This window comes from Melospiza melodia, unplaced genomic scaffold, assembly GCF_035770615.1.
Source record: "Melospiza melodia melodia isolate bMelMel2 unplaced genomic scaffold, bMelMel2.pri scaffold_32, whole genome shotgun sequence".
In the NCBI taxonomy this organism is placed as follows: Eukaryota; Metazoa; Chordata; class Aves; order Passeriformes; family Passerellidae; genus Melospiza; species Melospiza melodia.
This window is the reverse complement of record NW_026948638.1, coordinates 6,619,542-6,626,892: the sequence shown is the minus strand read 5'-3', so window position 1 is coordinate 6,626,892 and position 7,351 is coordinate 6,619,542.

Here is a 7,351-nt window from a genome sequence, read left to right as displayed (position 1 = left end):
GCCCCAGCCCTGCCAAAAGCAGCTGGGCAGCCACTGAAGAATGAGTTGCATCTGCCCCAGCAAAGGGGGAGCCTTTGGTTCCCAGCCGGGCTTGGTCATGCCCAAATCTGGCAGAATTTCCCCGGCTGGGGACTCATCTGCAAATTCCCTGTGGAGTTTGGCTTTGAAGAAGGTGCCAGAATCAAAGTCCATCACCTTCAGCCTCCCGTGGCCAGGCTGAGGAAGAGCTTGTCATCCTTGATGTCACCATCGTTGTCTCCAGCAGCAGCAGCAGCAGCAGCAGCAGCAGCAGCAGCATCCTCACCTGGTACAGCTTCTCCAGGGGCTCCTTCTCCTTCCCTGGGGGAAGACCAGGCTCTCAGGGCTCTGCCCAGGGCCCCAGCTGTCAGGGAACCAGGACAAGCAGAACCAGATGGGATGGATACTCCAGGGACCTGGAGAACCATTCCCAGCAACTGGGAAAATCCTAGGTGCCCCATCCACCCATAGATGCGGTCTCCAAATTTGCCCCAAAATTGGGTCCAGCTTTTAGAGGCCATAAAGAGCAAGTCCAAGTGACTTGATGACATTTTTAGCCCAGAAAGCCCTGCAGCTGATGGCACACTTCACAATCAGCAGGGGACACAGCTAGGCCAAAGCCCAGACCTCTGCTGGGAGCCTTTCTCCTCAAACACCCTTCAAACAAACCTCCATGCAAGTTACTTGGGAAAGTTTCTTCCAATGATCCATTTCTGGCACATAACTACACAGGGTTATGTGAAAGATTCTAAAGCAACTGCTCTGGAGTCAAAGAGGCAGCACTAAGGGTCCTTGTCATCTCTTTGTAGCTAAATCCCACTCTGCAGGAGTTGAAGGAGTTTGGAACGAGCTAGAGAGCGGACCTCTGAGTTTTTTACATGATGCCATTGCATTTTCTTCACTTCTACACAGACAGGAAGGGTGAGTTTGGCTCACATCTCCACCGCATGGCTCACAGGGCCGCAAGACTTGTAGTTACAAGAGCTTGGAAGGATTTCTTGGCCAAGAAGACACGACCAACAAAGATATTTGTGGTTTGGAGCCAACCCTTCAATATTTCGTCTTAGGGACTCCTGCTACAGTGTAAGCTTCCTTAGCCAATCATGTTATGACACACAAACCTACAGCACTGCATCCTAAGCTTCTCGTTTTCCATTGTAACTACTTTTATTTTTTCTAGATCTTGGACTCTAAAACTCGTAACTTTCCTCCACTTCAACTCTCCTCCCCGTGTCTCTGCTATAATAAACTAGAAATCCTCATTCTCGCTTCTAGCACCTAAGTTTGGAAGCCCTTTCCAAGGTCTCCAATCAAGTCCTGTGCTTAATTCTAAGCTTTGCTGACAAGACCAAAGGTCTGAGATTTCCCTGCATTTGGGTTTCCAACAACACTGATGCTGTTAGTGCCAGAGTGCCCAGGAACCCTCTTGCAAGTCAACTCTGTCAGGATCAAGGCGGCTGCTGGGGGGCTGCTTGTGGCCTCTGACAGCCCATTGCCCAGGGCTTGCCAGCGCCCCAGCCCCTCAGGGGCTGCCCCAGCCAGGCCAAGCTGCCCAGCAGCAGCGCCGCAGCCCCACAGCAGCTCCAGAGCAGCCCCATCCAGAGGCACCTGGGAGCCCTCAGCAAGGCAGCCAGCAGCACACAGGCAGGAGGACACGGATGGCGCTTCCTGCCTGGCACAGGGCTTGTGGCCATCTCCAGGCACCGCTCTGGCAGGGATCCCCGCAGCCCCGGCCCCTGCCCAGCCGCTCTGTGGGCAGCACAAAGGCTTCAGCAGAACCACCAAAGGCCAAGGGGCTTCTGGCCATTTCCCCTGGGCCGCTGCACGCCTGGGCAGCTGGCTGAGCACAAGCACCCTTTTCCCCCTGCAGGGCCTCAGCACCCCTCAGCCTCCTGTGCTGCTGAGCACAAGCTCCCTTTTCACCCTTTCCTGCCTCTTGCCCTGCAGACCCGGGGCAGCAAAGAAAAGCTCCTGGCAGTCTGTGTATCATAATACATTCTATAATTATTTACAGTAATCTATAATCTATAAGAATATATATAATTATATATACCCTATAAATTATTTATTTTCAATATAGATAAAACAATGAAAAGAAGAACAGAAAAATATTAAAGAAAAGGAAAATTACCCCTGGCTCAGGTTGCCCCAGCAAAGACAGCCTCCAGGATCAGCTCTTCTCCTAAGTCTTCCGGCAGCGCAGCCAGCCGAGCCCCGACAGACGAGGCCGGGTCCTCCATGCCCTGTGCAGCTGATCTTGCAGCCTCTGGATGGTGGAATATCGCCCACGCTGTATTTCCCTCAGGACATGCAGTGTTTCAAGTGCCAGCTGCAACACGGCACTGCTCCTGTCCTCCGTCAGGCGTTCCAGGGCTGCAAGAGAGAGGAACAGAGGCACGGTCAGAGCCGGATCTGCGGGGAGCCAAGGAGAGCCCCCTGCCAGGGCCATTCCAGCCGGCTCTTGCCATGGCCAGAAGGGAGCAGGGAGCAAGGGGATCAGCCCGAAGCTGCTGGCCACCAATGGCCCACGGCGCCCTGAAAGCTCCGTGTTCTCTGCCCACGGCAGCAGAGCCCTCCGCAGCTGGGGCAGGGCTTGCAGCTCCCCTCGGCAGCCCGCGCTGTCAGTCCGCTGCCCTCACTCACCAGTGCAGACCAGCTGCAGCTCTTGCTGCTGCCCCCTCAGGCGCCGCCCGGCCATGCCTGTGAACACAGAACCTGTCACGGCCCCAGCGGCACAGCTCCCTGCCAGCGGCGCTGCCGGTGCTGTGGCCACACGGGCTGCTGGCCGGGCAGAGCTCAGCCCGGGCCCTTGCCGCACGCTGCCGCCCCAGGGCACGGCTGCCAGAGGGCGGCAGCAACGCCCAGGCCAGGCGGCGCTCCACGGCGCCCCAGGGCACGGCCGTCGCTGCCGGGGCAGCAGGTGGGGCTGGGGCCGAGCTGCGGCGGGCCGGGGAGGGGAGGGGCAGCCCAGGCTCGGGACTCACCCATGAACCTGATGGCCGCCTCTCGCAGGGGCTCCTGTGGGCTCTGCACGTAGCGCAGGGCCTGGCGCAGGTGCTCGGCCGCTCGGCTCCTGTCCTCTGCCAGCTGCAGAGAGCGGCAGGAGGGAAGGGTTGGCGCGGGCTCAGCCCCTGGGCCGGGCGCTGCCTGCGCCCATCGCCGGCCTCGCCTGCCCGCACAGCCCTGAGGCGCGGCCAGCAGCCGCTGGCCAAGGGCTCCCGAGGGGAGGGGGCAGAGGGCCGGCTGCTGCCCGGGGAGCCGCGGTGCCGGCCCGCCCCGCAGCCCCGCCGGGCCGGGGCTCCATGGGCACCCGGCTCGGGCCCACGGGAGCCTGGAGAAGAGCCCGCAGGGCCTCTGGCTGCAGCAGCGGGCAGGGGCACAGCTGCCAGCCCCGCACGCTGAGCACCGTCCTCAGGGGCCTTCTCCAGGCTGAGGCTGGGGCATGCCGGCCCTCCTTACCAGGAGCTCAGTGAACTTGGAGAGTTTCTCTTTCTTCACAGTTTTTTCAAGATCTTTCCTTTTCAGGAACTTGACTGCACAAAGCAGCGTTTCCCGAGAAGTCTGGAGAGCAGCAGAGATGCGGACATGGCCCCAGAGCCCTACGGCACAGGAGCTGCAGCCTGGAGGAGGCTGCGGTCCAGCAGGTGCAGGGCAGGAGGCAGCCGAGCCCCCTGCCAGGGGGACATCAGCAGCCCACCAGTCCTCACCTGTGCCACACGCAGATTCTCATCATGGCAGTGGAAGAGCAGTGGGAGCAGGCTCTGCCACACTTGTGTCATCAGGGGCTTTCTTCCTTCTTCTTCTACAGCAGAAATCAAGGTGTGAAAGACAATCATGGAGAGCTGCTGCACCTGGCTATCACCCTGTAGAACAGGAAGGCAGCAAGAGCTCAGCATCAGCTGGTTCTGGCCCACATTGGCACAGGCCTGCATCTGCACAGGGCACCAAGTGTGCGGGCAGCAGCCAGTGGCCGTGGCTGGGGGCACAGAGCCTTACGTGGTCAAAGAGTGGTAGGAACACCTTAGCCAAATGCAGGGCAATGGGACTGGGTATGCGGGCACCGTTATCCAGGAACAGATAGCCCAGTAGCATGGTGGTCATCCTGAGCCGCAGGAGCTCCACGAGCCTTTTGGTCAGGCTCCACATTCTTTCGGCCTGTGTGGAACACGACTTTGTGAAAGGCCACCCTGCTGCCGCAGGGCCCAGAGGCCAAAGGCCTGTCCTGAAGCACTGGGGCAGCTGAAGCGGGAGGCAGGAGAGCTGGGAGCAGCTGCCCCAGCGCCCGAAGGCCAGGCAAGGCCAAGCGACTGCGTTACCCAGCCCCACGCTGCCTGCACGGCTTCAGCCACTGTCCCCTTCTCACCAGCGGGGAATGGTCCCTGCGCGGGAGGAGGGCCCTGAGCAGCTGGCTGCCAATGTCTGCGCGGTCCCTCTGCAGGTGCCATGACAAGACAAGATCCATGATGCTGTCCCTGCATTCCCTCAAGTCCAGGCACTCGAGGACCTGCAAGGCACAGGGCAGTGACGGGGGAGCCGGCCGGCAGGAGCCCGGAGCCGCACGGGGCTGGGCCCAGGCAGCAGCGCAGGGCACGGGCACCATCCCAGGCGGCTGCGGCGACGAGAGGGCAGAGAGCTGGGAGGCAGCTCGGCCAGGTCATGCTGGCCTTGAGGCTCACCTCCACAAGGAATGCCAGGGCAGGGAAATCCCAGTATGGCATCTCTTTGCTGAGCATCTCAAGAAGGCAGCATAAGATCCGTTTACACAAGGGCCTGGATGCATGGCACATCTCCCTGGAAGGTGGAAAGTGTCACTAAGACCTTGAGCCGAGTGGGGGAAGCCTTTCCCAGCACTGACTCACATGGTTCTTGTCCTTCCCCACCACCCACTGCCAGGGGACCTGGGCCCTTTGAGGTGTGGCCGCTCCTGGGCACCCCCTTTCCCAGCCTTTTCCAGTCTGTTTGGCTGTCGCTCGTCCCTTTGGCCCACAGCCACGGGGACTGTGTGGGACAGCCCGGGCACAGGGCACAAATGCCAGGAGCAATGGGGAGAAGGGGGTGTCTCACCCGGCCAGCAGAGCCACGGCAGAGTGATGGGTATCGACGCAGAGCAGCGTGTCCCAGCCACGCTTGCCTTCCATTGACACCACCACCTGCTCACACTGGAGAAGGCAGAGCAGGGACTGCAGGGTCTGCACTGCAAACCTGTGTGCACAGCAAAGCCCAAGTCACACTGGGAGCACTGGCTCCTTTGCAGGCCATGTGGCAGGGACAGGAGGAGTGGGATGGAGCACCTGTTGGGGCTGGTGGCAAGGCCGTGCTCTTCCTGGCATTGCTTCCAGAAGGTGTCGACCTCCTCTGGCATCTCTTCTGTGCTGAAGAACACTTGGAAGAGCAGATGCACAAACAGGTGGGGGAAATGCGGCGCCACTATTCGTGGGACAGGGGCCTCCTGAAGGATCTTCCACATCACCACGGTTGCCTGCAAGGGACAAAGCCCCCCGAGACAGCACTCAGTGCCGAGGTGTCCGTGTGGCGGGGCCCGAGCGTAGCAGGGAGAGGCCCCTGAGAGACCTTGGCAGGGGGGAGCACGGGGCCTGGTGGGCCTGAAGCTGCCCCTGGGCCAGGTTTCAGGCCAGCGCCCGAGGCAGGGAGATGCAGTGGGGGAAGGAGGAAGGAGAGCTGCTGGAGAGGCAGCCTTGGGGCCAGCAAAGGCCAGTGTCAGAAACTCACAGCCAGGCCAAAGACACCCGTTTTGTCCCTATCAGAGGTGCACATGCTGTGCTCTGGCCAGCTCCCCAGCACATCCAGGAGTATCAGCTGCACTGGCTCTGCAGTCCTGAGCGAGCCCATGATGGTCTTCCACATGGTCAAAGCAGCTCTGTAGGGTTAGAGCTCTGTCTCAGGGGCGGTCTCAGACACGGCACCGTGGCCTGGGCATCCCCAGGGGCCCAGCTGACCACGGGCTCTGCCTCTGCCCACTGGCCCTGGCCAGCAGCAGCCAGGCAGCCCAGCCCTGTGGGGACAGGGCCCTTAGGGGCAGCAAGGCAGCATGGCAGCAGGCTCGGGGCCTGACGTGCCAGGGCTGGGAAAGGCAGCAGCCAGAGGGCCCTGGAACTCAGACACCTGGGACAGGTGGTACAGGCTGATGGGCTGGGAAGGCCTGAGCCTTCTGGGCAGGTGGGCCCCATACCTGTCACAGGACGGGGCCACACGCAGGAGCGTCACGACTGCGTCACCCGGGTGTGCTGCGGTGAGATTCAGCAGGGCCTTGTCCAGCCTGTGCTCGGCAGAATCATTGGCCATGAGCCAGCAGTGAATGTACCTCACCATGGCGGGCACCTGGAGAAGGTACGGGGAGACTTGGAAAGCTGCCAGAAGGAACAATGTCCCCAGGGTCCCCAGAGAAGTCCTTCCCTTCCCAGCGCACTGCCATGGCCTCAAAGGCTCCCAGGGACCACCAGGCGTGGCTGGGGAAGGCACGGCACTCATGGGGGAATTGAAGCCTGGCCCCAGGCTGCTTACTTGTTCTGGCCTGGCAACACCCTTCTCCAGGAGCAAATCCAGCAGGGTGGCACTGGTCTCATGATTGAGGAGCTCTGAGTGTGCTCTGAGCCCAGTGCCCATGGTGCTGGTCTCCTTCTGCCAAATGCTCCTGATGAAGTCGCAAACGAGCTGTAGGAGAAGGGCAAGAAGCCGGGGATGTTGCATGGAGTGCTGCACACACGGTGCTGGGCTGAGCAGGGACAGCAGGCCCGGCCCAGGTGGGGGTGGCTGCAGGTACCTGCGCTGTGCTGCAGAAGCGGCCACGTCTGCGCTCCTGCTCCTGTGTGTGCTGCAGGGCTGCATCTGGCAAAGAGCGAGCGCAGCCAGAGCTGAGGGGCTGCGGGAGAGGCCGGAGAACACAGCCCAGCCCTGCACTCCCCAGGCAGGGAGAGCCCCGGGATGCTCCAGGGGATGGAGCACGGCCACTGCGGGGTGTCTGCCCGGCCCCTCTTCCACCCTGTCCATGGGCATTTCCCCAGGGGATGGGATGGGATGGAATGGGATGGGATGGGGCCAAGTTGGCCGCAGGCTCCAGTCCTGCAGCCCAGCTCTGCCGCTCACCCTCCTGCGGTGGATGGAACGGCACCGCCTCTTCATTGTCCTGTGCTGGAGCAGCTCCAGGGCCTTCTTCCTCCTCCTCCTCCTCCTCCTCCACAGTGGCCAGCTTGGGCACTCTCGAGGCTCTCTGGCGCCCCAGCACCGAACGCAGCCGGTGCCGCTCCTGCAGGGCCTCCTGCGCCTCACCTGCGGGCGGGACGCGGCGGTCAGCGCTCGGCCCGGGGCCAGCAAC